At 44.1% G+C, this 18,410-nt stretch overlaps 1 protein-coding gene and 1 long non-coding RNA gene across 2 annotated transcripts in view; one reads left to right on the forward strand and one right to left on the reverse strand.

Moving 5' to 3' along the window:
• The window catches only part of SLX9 (SLX9 ribosome biogenesis factor), a 54,220-nt gene that overhangs the window by 13,250 nt on the left and 22,560 nt on the right, over positions 1-18,410 (forward strand). The window lies entirely within an intron of this gene.
• LOC139797541 (uncharacterized) lies at positions 9,104-18,306 on the reverse strand. The gene is made up of 2 exons (XR_011726505.1): positions 18,092-18,306; positions 9,104-9,332 (listed from the first exon to the last, which is right to left on the reverse strand). It is a non-coding gene; the product is annotated as an uncharacterized lncRNA (long non-coding RNA).

Here is an 18,410-nt window from a genome sequence, read left to right on the forward strand (position 1 = left end):
TGCTTCTATGTGGCATAACTGGAAATGACATATTTTGAGTGTAGTTTTTTAGTCAAGTGGCATAGAGAGAGGAAATACAGGATTTTTGGGGGGTTTTGTTGCCTTTTTTTTAATGTGGGTTCTAGCACTGTAAATAGCAATGGATATTGTCTGATCTAAATGCAGGAAACAAGACTCTGGGAGTCGTAGATTAAATTCACTGAGTACTGAAATATTCTGGGTTGTTTGAAATGGTGGTTTGAACAGGTTTGCATAGAACTAGCAGTGGTACAAGAACACCATGAAGCTTACCCAGAAAATGGATCCTGAAGGAGAATAATAGGCTTATCAAGCAGATGTTCAAGCAAAGAGTGACTACCACAGAATTACACAATGCTTTAGGTTGGAAGAGACCTTTAAAATCATCCAGTCCAACCTTTGATCAGCACCATAATCTTAAGTACTAAACCATGTTCTTAAGGACCAGGCCTTTTAAATACCTGCAGGGATGGTGACTCCATCACTGTCCTGGGCCATTCCAATACCTGACAACAACAGGTATTAGGAAAATACCCGTTTCCTAACATCTTGCCTAAACCTCCCCTGGTGCAGCTTCCATCCATTCCCTCTGCTCCTATCACAGTCACTCAGGAGCAGAGGCTGTTTCCCTCCTCACTCCAACCTCCCTTGGGGCAGTTGCAGAGAGCTCTAAGGTCTCCTCTCACCTCTTCTCCAGACCAAACAGCCCCCGCTCCCTCAGCTGCTCTCACAGGATTTGTGCTCCAGGCCCTTCATGAGCTTCCTTGGCCTTTTCTGGACACTCTCCAGCACTTCTATGGCCCTCTTATAGTGAGGTGCCCAGAACTGAACACAGTGCTCAAGAGGCAGCCTCACCAGAGCTGAGTACGGAGGGATGATCACCTCCCTATTCCTGCTGGCCACAGAGTTCCTAATACAAGCCAGAATGCCATTGGCCTTCTTGGCCACCTGAGCACACTGCTGACTCGTTAAGTAGGCTATCAGTAGGAGATATTCTAGAAAACATTGATGATTTTAACAACTGCAATGAAATAGTGTTTCAGAGGGTCCTGGCAGGATATATGAGGGAAAATGGGGGACACATTTGTTTCCTGGTCCTGCTGCTGTGTGCTTGACTGTGTGTGGAGTACACACAGGAAATCAATAGATCTTCTTGGAGAATTTTGGCATGCTTAATGTGGCTGTGTATGTGCATGTTCTAAGCTGATTTCCTTCTACTGTATTTCCTAGCTGTAAGGATTTTAAACTTTGTTTTTATTTACATCTGTTTCTCTCTCCTCTCTCTGAACATAATGATTATTTTAAAATTCATGTCAAGGAGCCCTTTTATGTAACTGGGAATGAGCTGCTTTAGCATGGGTAGGGCATTCCCAGCTGGGACCAGTACAGGCTGTTCTATACATCCATCAGTTATTTTGCAATGTGCTTTGAGTTGAAATAACCTGGTGTGCCTGTGGACAGGGAGGTGGAGGAAGGCTGTTGCAGACTGCAGGAATTCTGCTGACAGAACTCTCCATTTGAAGTTGCTTTCTTCAAGTGGCACTTGCATCTTTATTCAGTGAAGCTTCTGGCTATTGCTTTTGTGTCCTCCTCTGAAGCTGCAGGGGCACTTGTTGCTTTAGTGCCTGTAACTGAGCAATTTTTATTTATGAAAATAGCATACAAATGTGTAGATACTACTTTATATGGGGTTTTTTTAGCTTCTTCATGTCATGTCTTCTTCCAAAGTAGAGGGTGTTGGCCTGTTTAGCTGTTCTGGTGTAGGTGGCAAGGTTTTGGTGACAGGAAGAGAGGCTGGGTCTAACCTGTGCTGGACACAGCTGGGTCCAGACAGCTCCAATGTACCCACTGAACCATGGTGGTGGTACCTCTGGGTATATAATTAAGAAGGGGTAAAAATGCTGGGCAGGCAGAACAGTAAGGAGAACAAGAAAAGGTGAGAAACAGCCAGGATTAGAGAAGGAGGAGAGGAGGTGTTCCAGTCACTGGAGGAGCCTGTGGAGAGGACCATGGTGGATAAGCGTGAGGAAGAAGGAGCAGGAGCTGGGAGCTGTGATGGAGTGACAGTATCCCCATTCTCTGTCCTCCTGTGCTGCTCAGGGCAGGAGGCAGAGGAGTTGGGAATGAAGGAGTGAATCTGAGCCTGGGAAGACGAGCACTGGATAAGAGAAGGTGTTTAATTATCTGGTTCTATTTTAATTGGCAGTACAGTGAATTAATTTTCCCCAGGGTGAGTCTGTTTTGCCTGTGATGGTAGCTGGTGAGTGATTTCCCTATCATTTACCTTGGCCAATGAACTTTCCATCTCATTTTCTTAATGTCCTGTTGAGGAGAGGGAGTGGGGGAGCTGCTGTGTGGGCATCTGTGACAGCTGGCCAAGGTCAGCTCACCACATTACCAGCACTTGGTGAAAGTCAAGACTAAATTCAGCACCAAGTAGAACTGTTGCTCTGTGGCTGTTCCTCTGCCTTCTTTTCTGCCTTTTTCTGTGCAGAAGCACTGGGCAGATCAAGACAACCTTGCATGAGGACTGAATTCCTATGTTTTTTGTTTACACTCACAGATGTTTAAGCAAGTAATTCCTTCATGTTTCTTTTGTACTCATAACAACATTGTGGCCCTCTGTGGCAGTGGAGTGTATGGTCTTACTCCACATCATGAGATCACAGGATTTGGCAGGTTGAATGAAGAAATCTGACATGAATAGCCTCCAGACAGACCCAAAGAGGGGATGCAGATGTCAGCACAGCCAATCCACTTGAGAGGTAATTTCAGAGGGAGGATGGACCTCGTGCAAGCAGATAGATGTACTTGCTTGTGTCCTGAAGGTCAGAATTAGGAACCTTTTCCCTCCTTCCTCTGTTTGGGGGAGAGATGGGAACAAAACAGTACACAGCCATATATTCCAGTCTAAGATCAAGAAAGTACAGAATAGGTCTTGGGTCCATCCAGATGTTTCTTCTGCACATCTGTGCTGTGTAGGAGGTGCTGCCTTTCCTCAGCTGTGACTGCATTGCTGACAGCTCCGTAGCAAGGCGAGGATGTGCCAGTGGCTGAACAGAACAATGTTAGATGTGCTCATTAGAGGGCAGCAGAATAACTATTCTTTTTTCTAGGTCAGTTCTTCGGTTTTGAATGGCATTTTTCTGCTCTGCAGGACAGAGAAAAAAAAATTCCACTTTTTCCTACTGCAGTACGTATATAAAATAGCAATGCTCATATGAAAATGTTACTCAGTATAAAGAAACACAGAGCAGTTAGAGTAAAAGCTTGCTGCTATTTATAAGTATTGTGGGCTCAAATGAGATGGAGCTGCTCTAAGATTAAACCACAACTGGCTTGCACTATATGTGGAAAAGCAGCCAAAGGAATGTTTCACAGCTAACGTGTTTTTTTCCTCAGCCTAATCCTTTTTTGACTTATATGTCCATATGCATGTGTTCATTTGTTTGCTGTACCACAGTTGCTGCCACTGCTACCTTTTTCTGCTTGAGGAAAATGTTAAATAACCAGGCTTACTTCATCTGAGAGTAATCTTTAAATGGGATCTGATAGTACGCCCCCCTCCCACCTCTCCCTGTAATATAAATACTGTAAATAATTATGGCACAGTCTTTAAAGGCTAAGTAAACCAGGGATTTGGAGCCCAAAATCATGATACTTAAATGCATTATTTATTATGCAACATTCATAGAAGAACTCTAGTGCTTTGCAGCTCTTTGTATTTCTGGCTGCAGAAAGACCTGTGTTGAAATCCTGGCTAGGAGTGGATATCTTCAGCATACACCTTATTAACAATATTTTGCACACTGTTGGCTTCTCTGGGAGGGGCGTGAGCTGGCTTAAGACAGCTGGAATAGCAGGAGAAATGGATTTTTCTGTTTTAGCGGCATCAGCCATTGGTTTCCAGCAGATGACCGATTTTGCAAGGTCCTCAGTGGAAGCAAAACTTCATTAACTAGAAGAAAATAAAGATGTGCAAATAAGTTTTGTATCTTTCCTCTTCCTGAAGCTGGTGGTGGAGCACGTGTGAGGATTGATGAGGGGAGACATGACACCTTTTTGTCTCTCCCAGAATGTGCTGGGTGTGTTAACATCATGTCTTGCAGATTTCCACATCTCCTTTTTCCCTACCAGAACAGCCACGTGTCCACCCAAAGGGACACAGTTACAGGTTGTGTGTACCTCCAGATTTAGTAGGTGCTGTGTGTTCCTCACATGAAGGGAGGCTTCTAGCACAGCAGAGTGTACTTGGCTGCTGCATTCTGTCCTACACTATTTTTTTTAGTGAGGCAATATCCAAGCCCACAAATGTCTGAAGTGGAACAACCTCCTTGATATTGGCAAATGTTGTTCTGTCGCAGCAACTTGGAACAGTCCCACCTCCTGGAGAAGTCCAGATTGTGCTTTGCACTCTTGGTTTAGGATCCACTGGGAAGCTGGCATTTCATTGTGACACCTCAGCGGAGGTAGGACTGGTGGAAAAGTCCTCATCAGGATAGGAAAGCTGAACAAAGCCAGAAAGATGTCTCCTAGCTTTTGGCAGCTCTTTGTCCATTAGGTAAAAATTAATATCCTGTCAACAGGGTAAAAAGACGAAATTCAGATTTATACTAAGTGATGAGTCTGTAGGTGCATGACGTGTGTATCTAAACCCACTTGCTGTTTGGTCCATATTAGGAAACAGCAGGCACAGTGCTCGTGCCAGCAGTCTTTCTCACTGCCAGAGAAATAAGGTTCTTGCCAGCATCTTCTGTAAAACCTGGAAAGATCTGCTGGCCCTTCTTTTGCAATGAAAGTTTCTCTTCTCTGAGAACTGATGTGATACTTCACTGGGGATGCCAATGTTCTCAGTCGGTGTATTTTGGGCGTGAAGAGCCTACTCCTTGGGAAGGGATGCGTAGTTTTTTGTTTGAGGAACACCTTCTTTGCAGGTACAGTGCCAGACAGTATTCCCCTGTCAGCATGGGGACACTGAGGCACAGATAGAGGGATGGGGCAGGTAGGTCTCTGGGCTCTATTTTGGTGCTCTGGTCCCAGACCTGTCAAGATCAAGGCAGCTCTGAAAACTGACAGCAAGGAGTGTCAGGGAAGCACCTCTTGTAGTTTGGTCATTCTGATAACCATTCATTTGGTTATTTCTTTTAATGATATGGGTGCTCTTGCTACAGTTCTCTGGTGGTCTCACCGCTGCCTGGGTAGATGGGGCTATGGTGAGAGCACCCATCTGTGCTAATGCAGGCAGGGTATCAATGCTGTGCAGCAGTGCATGCTGTTTGCTGAGGCTTGTTATGGTCTGTGTGTGCTGCTGGCTGGGGTGGAGAAGACAAAGAGCCCTGTAATTGTGTTTTGGGATTTTTTTGTTTAAATTTTTCTCACTTGAAAATAATTCTTCCAGGAGAACATTGTTCTAGGATGGGCAGCTGATCCTGTCCTGCAAGTTTCAAATAAAGAAAAGGGGAAGAGGTGATGTGATAGAGAAAAACTTTCTATCTCTGTAAAAGGATCCAGGTCTTTTTTTTTTTTTTTTTTTTTAAAGATTTAATCTTTGTTGAAGTCATACAGGTAGGTATATTGGAGTACAGTGTCTTGCTTTCTTGCTTTTCTGAAAAAAGGAAATTGTGTTGTGTGAGAATCTTTGTGGGAAAGACAAAGGGTCCCTGGCAGAGTAACCAAGCTCAACTTTGGCAGGAGGTGAAGAATGCCACAGGAGGTCTGTGGTGAGGTAATGGTCACAGGGATCTGTCAAAGGGCTTGGTAAAACTGCAGGATGGTGCCTGTGTGTCCCCTGGCACCAGGCAGAAGAGGAGCTGGGAGAAAAATGTAGGGCAGTCCAGGGGTGAAGATGCTGTGGGAGTGTCTGTGTTGTGTAAGATGGCAGAGCTGGTGATCCTGTTAGTGCTTCGGGGCTTTTGGGAGCTTTAAATTGTTTGCTGAAGCAGAAGAGCAGTTGAGACAGCACTAAAACTGCAGCCACCAGGAATGTCAGAGGCTGGAAGAGAGGGTGAAGCAGTGTTTGGACCAGTTCCACTTACAGGACAGTCTCCCATGAAGAGAAAAGGAGACTTGAGATGCTCAGTCACCTGCTGGAATGAGTGTTTTTACAGGTTAGGCTTGTTGGACCATGTAATCAACACCACCACAAAAAAAAAAAAAAAAAAAAAAAAAAAAAAAAAAAAAAAAAAAAAAAAAAAAAAAAAAAAAAAAAAAAATTAAAAAAAAAAAATATATATATATATATATATCACTATGTTGCATTTGAATGCTGGAATTAGACTTTTTCAAAGTTAAAGGGCTGTTGTGATCATACAGTCCTCATGCAGATACTGGATCATCATCTCTGCTTTCAGGGCTTCTGCTTGGCATCTCTAGCCTTGATCTTGTGGTGAAATGTTTACCTGGCAATTGTAGTCAGTTTTATAGTGCTTCAGAGAAAAAAGTGAGGGTTTTTCTGGTTTGAACATAACTTGCCGGCCCTTTGTGGTACTTGGATGCATTAGATAGATGCCTGAGATCAGGATGGAGTTATTCTCCACCCCAGTCACAGACCAGAGTAGCCTAAATTTCATGCCTTGTTTTTCTCCAGGCACTTATTTGTCTAGCTCCATTCTTCAAATGCTTTGCAGTTTTGAAATCTGCTAGATGACCTCCAAAAAAAGGGGAGGGGAAAGAATGGGCAATGAGGCTGCAGCAAAGCTTCACTTTGTTGATTCTGCATGGAGGTTGTTGCCCAATTGCACGTAGGCAAAGCTGAATAGCAAGCTGGGGGCTGAAGGTCAAAGAAATCCCTGTCACTAACAACTTGAAGCTTTCGTGGGAAATCCCTGTCACTAACAACTTGAAGCTTTCGTGGATGTTCTCTGTCCTGCTTCATACTGATGTTAGTGTTGCAGTTCTGTATGTGCAGTAGTTTATAAAGCCACTTATAATTAAAGTGGTGTTGGAACTGACTAATCAAAATGTGACCAGGATCAAGCTAATAGTTCTTAGATTATGTAAATAATGAAAGTCTGCTGGCATTACACAGGCTGAGTTGTTGAACTCTTCTCCATGTCTAAATCTAAAATTATCTTGTGTTTGTTGGCTAGGCAAGCTGTCGGGTAAGATAAATTAACGTGATTACATTTAACGTATGGCTGTTTGGTGGTAGAAGATATGGATGGACTTTGTATTCCCTTGGTGCTCCCAGGCTGTTGGGTGTTTGGGTTTCCCGGTGTGCAGGAGCTCTGACAGCTGTAGCTGGTGGGATTAACTCCTTGACGTACGGTTGTGCAATAGATAGGGCAGCACGGGGAGGGGGGAGTGCCCTACACTAATCTGCCACAAAGACTTAAAAATCAAGGGCAAGCTCTGACATGTGATTACTTTTTTCATTTCCCTGTCAATGCATGGAGTGTTAGGGGTGGGGAAACAAACACCAAGGGGAGCCTGAGACCAGACATGTTAAAGAATCCATAGAAATCTGCCAGGAAAGGAGAATTAATCAACAGTTAAAATAACCTAGTGGAAATTTTGCTGTGGACCTAATGAGCTCTGAGTAAGGTTCAGAGTAATTACTTTATGAAAACTCTGATCAGAGCAGTAAGCAGGTGTCTCTGGAAACTCTGCTCCCACTTTTCTTCACACTGGTACATAGTCATTGCCTAAGTACTGTAGCTGGGAATGTGTTGAAGGTGATGCCAAGGTTCCTTGAGCTTCTGTGGCATGGAAAAAACATCTCTACCTCAAAGGAAAAAGGTGTTAGCCAGCCTGGATCTGTGAGCTTGTACCAGTGTCTGTGGTGAAGTGCAGTCCTCTCAGTGCCTTCGTGTTTAGTTTTAGATCAGTTCATCAGTGTTGATGCTAAAGGCATGGAATATGAGCAGTGATTCATTTAATCACACCTTTTTTTTCCTGGAAGAGATGACGGTCTAATAAAAGAGGAGCTGATGAAGTTTAGTAAAATATGATTGCCCCAGAGGTGAAGAGAGATCAGATTTTTTTTCCCCGCTCTCTTCCAGTGAGATAAGTGGAAGAAATGAAAGTAAACTAGAAGATGCTGGGCTTTGGATGGGTGAAGTTTCTTCAGTAAAATGGCAGTTGTAGGACTCGTAGCATGTAGGTGCTCTGGATTTCTGGTGCCCACGTAGGCTTCAAAGCAACTGGTCAGATCCCTCAAAATAAAAATATATTATGGGGAATAAATGCATCCACTTTACTTGGGCATTTATTGCTGGCCCTGTTGGACATGTGGTGTTGGCTTGCATGAAGCTTTGGTCGCTTGGTATGTTCTAGTCCAGTAGTACTATTTACCAGTGGTAAAGCTGGACACCAAGGCTCAAACTCAAGTCCTCAAAGGGCCTTCTGTTAAAGCTCTAAGGGGTTTTGTGTGTAGCTCCTTTTGATGATTGGCAGGAGCATTGCTTGCTTTCTGAACAGAGAGGAAAGGCAGAGCTGGCCATGGCTGTTACCAGTGTGTATTACATTAGGCTGGCTGCACCTCTTGTGCATGTCACGTCTTGGGGTTTCCATTGCCTTTGGAACTCTGGCTTGCAGTTTCAGGTGATGGTGTATCTCTAATTTGTGCAAATGCTTCAATCCTGTCTACTGTATGATCTGGACACCTGGATCCATAATGCTACAGAAGGGACTTTTAATTGAAACACATGGGCTGCTAACTTTGAATTATTTGAATGCCAACCCTTAGTGCCTGTTGATCTCTGGGGAGCCTTGCAAAGGTGAGGTATGCAAATGAAAACCACTGAAAGGACAGAGGCAGTTGGCTTTCTGGAAGGGTGCAAGGGGGATGCTGGAGACTTTTCCTGTGCTTCACAGTGAAGATGCTGTGCAGCCTGCAAGCATGCTGGGTGTTCCCTCCAACCCACAGTTTCAGTGGCTTTTCTTTATCTTCTGAAGCTACAGACACCTACAGCTGAGGATGGGACTGAAGGCACAGCTGAGCAGTGCCAAGATGGGTGGGGTTTTCTTTTGTTTCTGTCCTGATCCCAGTCCCAGATACATTCATGCAGTAATTCTGCTGTTTGGATATTTTAGCATAAAGTTGTCACTATTTCTGGTGCTATTTAAAGTCTGAAAGTGTTAAGAATCTGACTTCACACAGTTGCATTTAATACAATTTTGTGGTAGACCTGCTGGAACCTAGAGGAGCCTTTTAAAATATTTCAGGGGTACAAGTTAGGCTATGGGTTTTTTTGTGCTACCCGTCTGTAGCACTCTTGTAACTGGCTGAAAGCTGCTAAATCTCCCCATCTGTTTTGCAGTCATTGGTCTCTACTTGCTTGCTTCTCTTCTGTGCTTCCTGCTTGCCTTCAGACCTGCCAACAAATTAATTAGGGAGGAAAAAAAATGAGGGAAAGAAATTTGTCTACTGCATGTGGCAAGAGTTTACTGGCAGTGAAGTAAGGTAAATTTAACTTAGGTAAAGTACAGAAATACAACACATGTCTTACAGAAAGGCCATCTGCTTCACCTTTCTTACTTCAAGGTGGAGTGTGCAGGTTTTATCTGGAAAACAGGACCTGTGGCCAAGACTGAAAAGATGGGCTACTGTAGAATGGGCTAATTAGCATTGCCGTTAAAGAAGCAAATGGGACAAGACTACAGTAGGAGAGATAGATATGCTGAGTCTGCTGGCCTGGAAAACAGGGAACGTGAGCCCAAGTGGCTGGGAAGCAACTGTTTGGAGGCTGGGTAGAAGCAAACAGCCAGTGTGAAGGGCAAAGCTCATCACCAGTTATTCATGCACAGAAAATAAGGTGGGGCAAGCCTTTTTTTCTTCACTGTTTAATCTTGCCCAAGATCAGGCACTGGGGATTCATTAGAAGAGAGTTGAACCTTCTTCCTGCCCCTTTGTCCCAGTTAATCTCCTAGTGTGGCCCTTCCTGGTGCCTGGAGTTTTCCTCTCCTATGCTTGGGCATGCAGTCCTAGGAATCCAGAGAAGATTATTCAGTGCTTCCTGGAGAGCCAAGCTTAGAATGGCAACTGGTCCCATAGCAAATCTTGACCTAGGAGAAAGAAGTCTCCTGCTGTGTCCTCCCTTCTTCCCCAGCCCTGCCTTGGTGTGCCATAGTCATGTGAGCTGCTGCAATAACAAATTTCCCCCCTACAGCACATGGCAGGATTTCTGTAGCAGTTCAGGCCTGGTTAAAGGCAGTGGCTGGTTTGTTGGGGTGTTACTGTATTGCTCAGTCTGCACCATGAAGCTGGAGGCTAGGAATGCTCTTTGGTTTTACTGTGCTCCTGCTCTGGGCTAGATTAATGAATTGCAATAATCACAAGCTGCCAGTGTTACATGGGGTTGTGTAGGTTTGGACTTCAGCCCATCCTGCAGAGGTTTGGAGGAGGCTGCTCAAGCTAGCTAACAGACCAGTGCTCCCCAGGGTGAATCCATTCAATGCACCTCTGGTGCCAGGTCTCTGCACACTACAGTCTTGGGTTGTGTGGTCTTCTGCCCAAGCCCTCCTTGCCTGACACCAGTTCCTGAAGCAGACTAGAGCTTTTAGTCCTCCCGTGTTTCTTTTTTTTTTTTTTTTTTTTTTTTTTTTTTTTTTTTTTTTCCCTGTTCATTGGCATGACAAGCAACACAAGCTGTGTGTTTTTATTCCTTGTAAAATTTCCACATGTATATGCAAAGGGAAGTTGTCCTGCTTGCATCTTTATTTTTGTAACCGTGGTCCAAGCAGGGCCATGGTGGGAGGTGGCTTATGCAGTACCACCAATTTTATTTGCTGGGTAAGTGTGGACCAGTTATTAATTTGCTGCTTGCAAACACTTGAAATGTCACTCTTAAGACTGTGTCAGTCAATCAACAAAGATAGGCCTGTATGATATATCAAAAGTTACACATCTATTGTATTTCTCCTCTTGTGTAATTGACATTGTATTTTAGCTTTGTCTTGCCTGAGGCATCTGTGTGGGGAAAATATAGTGTCCAGAGAAGGTCAGCAAGAGATGAGGAGGTTGTGCTTGTTAAGAGTGCTAAGGTGTTGATGTGCCAGAAGGAAGGAGCCTGTCACTGGCAGCAGGTGCTGGGAACCTATGTAACATCAAAACCTTTGTACATGTGGTACTCAGGTGTCTGAGGGAGCATCTCCCTGGCTGCCTGCTTTCTTCATGTCAGCTGCTCTCCATGAGCCAGTGCAGGCACTTTCTTCCTTCTCATCTGTGAGTGAAAGCTGCTGCATCCTTGGTGTGCGTGCACAGCCTCTTACCAACAGCTCCTGGCACACCCTTGAGCTGATAGTCTTGTGTTTTGTAGCCTTGGTGGCCTGATCTCTTACCAGTATCTCCCTTCTGTGTATTAAAGTGGTATTCACATCCCAGTAGCCCTAAGGAGTGAACAGAAAAGGAAGAGAGAACTGTGGAGATGGTGGAAAGTTCATTCATTGGACAGTTAGAGGTCCATATGAGGAGGGGAGGTGCACTTGTGCCATGAGAGACTGTGTTTTGCTGTGGGGGAGACTTGAGGGAGGAGGTCCAATAGTGAATAGTGTTCAGAATAACTGTCCAGTGGGTGAATGTGGGAGATGTGGTCAGGGTTTACTCCAAAAGCTCTTTATTCAGTGCATGCATCCACGTTTCCTTGTTAGGAGTTCTCTGCCAGCTTTTTCCCCCCTTTGTACCTCCTCCATGTCTAACACATGCCTGTTCTGGACTCAGACCTAAGGTAGTGTCTGGCTAGCTGGGTAATCTAGCCCTGGTGTCATGCCAGGTCCTGTCTCTGGTCTCCTTCCTTCTCCCACACCTTGTGTGGATCAGGCAGCTGCCTTTTCACTGTTCCTCTAATTAGGTCCTCAGGAACAGGCAGAATCCAGCTGAGAAAGCTGTAGCCAGAAATCTTAAAGGAGAAGGTGAAATGGGAGAGGAAGGAAGAGTTTTCAGTGTGTTGATGCTTGTGTCAAAGCAGGTCAAAAACCACTGGTTTGATGTTGCTCTTTTAAGTTGTTTCTGAAGCCACTCTTGTACTTCCAGGCTGCTGTCAGGGTGGGAACCGGGGCTGAAGTGTTTGATCAGGAGAGTTGTTTCTTCCCCTCCTTGTCTGATAGGAAGAATTCTGTATTTGTGTGGTTCCAGTTGGTGAGGTAGCTGTGCCTGTAGGGCTGAGAGATGAGTTGGGTCAGCTTGACCACTGGCCAGTGGTTTGGGTCATCTGCCTTTGGTGATGCTCTTAGCCCTTTGAAGCAGTTTTTTTTGATGCTTGGTTTGAACACATCTGAAAGAAGGTTGAAATCAGATATATTTCAGGATCCAGCTCAGCCTCACTGCTTCTTTCACAAAGTATCAACAGGACTTTCCCTGGCAGCCTGTGGAATGTAGAAAAGAGGACCATACTGCCTCAAAACAGGCTGATCCTATATGGTGGCAGTTCACCCCTGGTTTGGGGTCCTTTGTCTCTTTTATGCTTTTTAGCATAAGCCCAATAGATCATTGGAGTTGTGCTGCTCTGGGCTCTTTGAAGGAAACTTTAAATGAAAAAAAACACATCACTAATCAAACTCTGAAATTGTACTTAATTTCCAATATCCTGCCCACTGCTGGAATTACCAAGAGGCATGAAGTAATGATTTCCAGGTTTTTCTTGTGTCTTAGGGCTTGATCAGTGCTGTCACTGCTGAACTGTAACAAGATCTTCCCCACCTTCCCAAGTTGCTGGGCACATGAGGAGGTGTACTGGGTGAGAACAAAAGGATAACCAAGTGGAATGATCCCATCTTCTGACAGCAACCACCAAGGAAAACCCAGGGAATATGGTAGTACTTCCCTCAAAATGCTTACCTGGGCACTGAAACTTCAACACCTAATAACTGTTCTAAAAAGCAAACTAGTGAGCTCAAGTAGAAGGCTGACAGTGCTGCCTGTGCCAAATCCTTTGAATCCCCTTTTCTTCCAGTACTAAGAGGTTCTGCTCTTGTTTGTGAGCCCCTCAAGGGGACTTGGAATGCTCGTGTCAGGCTGGAATAAAGACAACAGTTGTCCTAGAGATACGCTGAATATAGAGAGCTTTTAACTTCTGTATACCATGGATTATGGGTGCTTTAGACCTCCAGGCTGAAGTTTGAAAGATCAGTCTGTCTGTCTTGAGCAACTTGCTGCTGCTGAAGATGAGGATGCCTATTCCCAGCCATGTGCCTTCCTAGCCTGAAGTTGACTTGATTTGGTCTCTAAACCAGCAGAAAACACCCAGCTGGATGCATGTGAGGTTTTCCTGTTGGAGGTGCACACCAGAGCTGGGGGTAGGAGAGTGTGGCGAAGGCAGGATGGAAGGCTGCTGCTCTTGCAGCTCTTGGGGAAGCTAAGCGAGCTCTGGTTTGCCTGCACCCTGAGCCACTCTCTGATGGAGTCTGCTTGCTTTTGTCTCCATGCCAAGTTTCCAAATGTCGTGCAGTGATAATGCCACTGGTATCAATACTGCTGCCCATGGTGTGTCGATCTTTCCAGAGGAAACAGCCCTGTCTCCATGTCATTAGCAAAGAAGTCAATTGCAATTGATTTATTTTTTTTCCTTTAGTTCCATTAGAGACAAGCGATCCAATATTACATTTGGTATTCCCTGGAACAGGGCAGCACCCTCCAGACCTCTTCCCTGCTCCTCTAAGCACCCCTGAGCACCTTGCCAGCGTTACAGCCGAGTCTGAGGAGTGTTTGCACAGGCATTCCCCTCTTCTTATTAGAGCTGGACCTGGGATGGAGACTTCACTTAGCTCACTTATGTTTGTGTTTGGATGTTTGGAAGGTGAATGTGAGATCCTTGTGCAGAGGTGACTGCTCTTGCTGTGCTGAAGGATATTATTTGCTGAGGGATGGGAGCAGTCCCTTGAACAGTAGGAGGGGGGTTGGCATACAGAGACCTTGGAATGGCTTGCTGGAAACATTGCCTGTACAGACTTGTGGTGGAAGAGGCTGCTGATGTGCCAAGAAAACAGATCTACTGAAAGGAAATTTATGAAGTTAAGGCTCCTTCTCTCATGCATAGTCTAGCAGAGGTTGAAGACTGCATTTGTTAGGTGTACTTCAGCTTTTTTCTGTTGTCTGACATGCTTTTCTGGAATATGTATTTTGGTAGAATCACAGCTTGGTTCTAGATGCTGAAGCATCTAGATGCTGAAGGTTTTTTGGGGTGGGAAAGTGGGGGGGTGACATTTTGGTTTCCTTGTCACATCTCTGCTGTGACAGACTGAACCTGAGGCAGACTGAACCTGAGGACACAGAGCTCCCTGCACTATGATGGCAAGATGGTGCTTCCTACTGATTAAGCATCCCTTCTGCTTTCTGAGCTTGTTGCTGTCCTGGAAAGGTGTCCTGAGATAGCTGCTGGCCATGACTGTTAAAGAAATGCATTCAGTGAGGGCCATCCAGCAAATCTTTTTTCTCAGACTAAACTGGGTCAGGGACTCAGGGTTTGGTACAACTGGAAGACAAAGCACACTTCAGGTGCTAATTTAGAAGATCTTCCTAGGAGAGGCAGGGAAACTTATCTGGGAAGAATGCTTTTGTGTATCTTCAAGAGGTTTTGTTGGATTTTTCCCAGTTTCACATGTGATGTCTTTGTGTCCTTGTATTTCTGGATGCTTCTGAATCAAAGAGGGCTTTAGGAATAAATTTTAGACAGTCTTCTCCTAGTTCTGGCAAGTTCAAATCCTTGTCACCACTGGAATAGTGGCTGCAGTAGTGAATGGTGGGCTGCAGAGATCAGGCTTGGATCCACCAGGCTGGGAACAGAAATGGTCCCCCTGCCTTTTTAAAAGCAACTCTTCAGATCAGCCCAGGAGGGTTTCCTGTGTGTTCTTCCTCCTGTTCTGTGAAGGAATCTGTGATGGGGTCTCTCCCCTCCATTCAGTGCTTGCTGCTGAACTCCTGTACCAGTCCCACTTACTGCTCTTCTTGTGATGGTTTTGTTTTTACTCTGAAGTTATGCATCTGCATTGTCTATTCAATTCAGTTTCTGGCTGACATAGTTGTACTGCCTGGAAATGTAATTAAGTATTGATCACAGTGTGCTCAGCAGACAAATTAGTTATTATATTAATTATGTGTAGTGATGCCATTCCAGTAATACTTGTTAGCTACTAGCTTAAGCAGCTTCGTTTGCATGTGTAGAGGAAGGGCATAGAGAGACCTTGGAGTGCTGTGCTGTGTCTGCTTTCATTTTTGCCTTTTAATGGTTGTGTGTCATTTGGATAGTGGTCTGGACTATGCTGTTCTGGTACTGTTGTTTCTTGCCCGTTTCTTCGTGCTAATCCCTGCTGGTCATAAATTTCCTGGAGAAGCCACGTGGCACTTCAGTGGTTACTGCTAAATCCTCTCTTCTGTTAAAAGCCAGGCTGGAGTATTTCTAGTTAATATCTCTCCTTTTGGGGACTTGCTGAAGAATGCCAGCATCTTCCTTACTCAGAGCAAGTATCTGTCAGTGATTGACCTGCTTCAGGAGCTGAGTAGTGGACTTGATGATATTAAAGTTTTTTTCCAACAAAAACAATTCTGTGATTTTATGACCAAACAGTACTGTTCCCAGTAGGGACCTCTGAGGGATACCTCTTGTTACGAATCTTCATTTGGACACTGAGTGCCCAGTCTCAGCCAGACTAGAGGGTCTTAACAAACCTGCAAGAAGTATTTTCAAATGCTCAAGCCATATTGCTCTGAAATAGAGTGGAGATACTGTGTAGTTGAAGCCCATGTTACTTGTGTTGCATCCAATGTGGTAGGGTGTGGCTGGAGCTGTGACTTGATTTGTGGGACTTGAATGTTGGGAGGAATTTCCAATTCAGAGCTTGAAACCAGCCCTAAATGAAACCCCAGCTTGGATATGGGGGTACGCTGCTTGGAGAAGCAGGAGAAGGTCTGTACTTAGAAAGAGCATTTGTAAAATGGCTTGCTGTGTGATTGTGAAGTGCTGTTGCTGACTAGGGTGGTGACAGAGTTAGGGTTGCCTGCATAATGTTGTCTCTTTTTGTACCTGTTTGCCATTTAGATCCCACACTCTTTGTAAAGCACATAACTTTGTAAGGTTTTTTTTGCCCTAGTAGTGCAGATATAACAACCCTTTGTGTTTTAAGGCATCTTGAGTAATCCTGCAGGATGTCTGGAGACTGTGGAACAATCTTGGGGCTGTTTTTTCTTTATAGAGTGGGTCCTAATTTGTATGTTTCCTAATGAATTCTACCTGAAAATTAATTTGTATCGCTGAACTGTTTGAAGAAGCACCAAAGAAAACTGGGGAGGGGGGGCAGGGAGGACAGCCTTTGAAGTATGCTTCATTTTGCAATGTTTTGTTTTTTCCAAAACAAATTAAAAAGCATTAAAAGGGAGGATTTTGATGGAGATGTTTTTTTAACATCTGTTAAAATATCCTTAAATTCTGAAGATGTTTGAATTTGGAATCCACAGGCTTTTCCCAGGATGGAGGAAGCATTTGCCATGAATATATGTTAGTGGAGAAGCAACCTATCTTTCTGCACCTTCATGTGTACTTGCATCAAAATAGTTGCAAAGGAAGGGCTTATGCAGCCTTGCCTTGAGTTTTAGGTGGTATTTATCTGTGTGACTGTTTTACTAATGTCTCTTCTTTCTCCAGCTCTTACTGCTGGGTAAAAGTGGCTGAACTTGGATCAAGGGAATGAGGAAAACTCTTTTTCTAACAACAAAGGAACGAATCCATGAAAGATGCTACCTGGAGAAGGGGAGGGCAAGGTGGAACTCTGCATGTAACATGTTGTAGCATCTTTTGTATTCTCTAAGGAACTGGAAACAGCTCCACAACTTATTCCAGGGATCATCTTGCACATCCCTCTGCTTGGGGCTGGTCTGCTGCCAGTGGTGCAGTGGCATCTGACAGTGACAGATTTGCCTGTCTGCCTCTGAAGTCTCAGTGTCTCTGCTTTTGCAGTTCCTCTGAGCATCTTTAAATGCATATTCTTTTCCCCTCTGCCTTTTGTTGTCTGCCCCTCTCTCCTTTTGTCCCAGGCCACTGCTTAGGCACTGAGAGAAATGCAGTATAAAATGAGGGTCTCTGGGTATTTTAAGGAAAAGATACAGTGGTTTGTACATAATGGACATATGAGTGTGTTCATATATCTGTATAAACATCAGTTCTGCCTAAATATAAATCTCTTGTGCACAACTTCCAGGAGCTACAACATCGTCTGAGGTGTAGAGGGGCTTCAGCTGTATAAAACTCCTAAACAGTAAAATCAGTACTTTGTATAAAACAGAAGTCTTTTATTTGTAGCCTCAATTAAAGGAGTTCTTCAGAAACTAATGACTGAAGTGAAGAAATTCGTGTGGGACAAAATCTGCTTCTTGTCAAACATGGGGAAGGAGATTGCAGCCTGGTTTGCAGAGTTACCACTAAATCCATGCACTGGGAATACAGGAACAAGTGCATCTGAGCAAAGCTGGCTCCTCTAAGGAGCTAAAAGAGCACATATGAAGTGATGGGTAAAAATACATTTGTGAAAGAGATGGGGACTAAAAGAAATGCAAGAAGAGTTATAGGAACCAGTGGCTGGAAGTTGAAAACTTGCCCAGAGAATGACCACTTAACTGTATATTTATTAGTAGAAAACTAAAAGACAAAGAAACGAAGGTAAATTAATGTCTTCATGCATTTTGCATAAATTACAAGCACCAGGTAAAATATTCTAACACAGTCTAGAACTTTCAATGTGTAATATTGCAGAAGCTATTGAGTTGCTGCTTTTTCAAGCTTCTGAAAGGAAAGCATACTCAAAGGTAATCTTATTAGCAGGAATGGAAAGGATATTTTTGGGGAAGTCTCTTTAAAATGCAAGCCTGCAAGACATTGTCAAAAAGCATAAAGATGTTTCAGTATCCTGTCTCTTTTAGTAAGCCGTAAGGAAAGAATTTACCCATTGGTAAACATGAATTGCTTCTGGTCTCAGAATAAATCTCATTCTAGATATTTGTTGCTATTGAAGCTTTTATAGAATTTGTGTTCTCTTCTTCCCACTGCTCCCTGTCAACACTGCAATACTCACAGAAATATCTCTTGCACATCTATCTTTGTTGTATTGTTAAAATACAAATTTTTAACCTCTGTGGGAGGGGACTTACCAACTGTCCAGCTTGGACCATGCTGTGGACTCCCTGGAGTGTACTTTGATGGTCCACCTTGGTGGTGTCCATGGTTCTGTATGAAATTTAAAAGTGCTTGCTGCAGGAGGTAGAGACAGCTCAGAACCACACCTCCACATGCCTGGTACCTTGTTTTCAGGTTGCAGTGGCAAACCTGTGAGTCATTGCCTTCCAGATGCCTGCTCGAAGGAACTCTGTTGCCAAGGTGACTTTTCAAATACTGTTTTTGCAAGAGCAGATATTTCCTGACAAAGGGAGCTGCAGGTCTGTGCACTTCCCTTGCTGCATGTAAACTGAG

Source organism: Heliangelus exortis, chromosome 6 (genome assembly GCF_036169615.1).
Source record: "Heliangelus exortis chromosome 6, bHelExo1.hap1, whole genome shotgun sequence".
Classification (NCBI taxonomy): Eukaryota; Metazoa; Chordata; class Aves; order Apodiformes; family Trochilidae; genus Heliangelus; species Heliangelus exortis.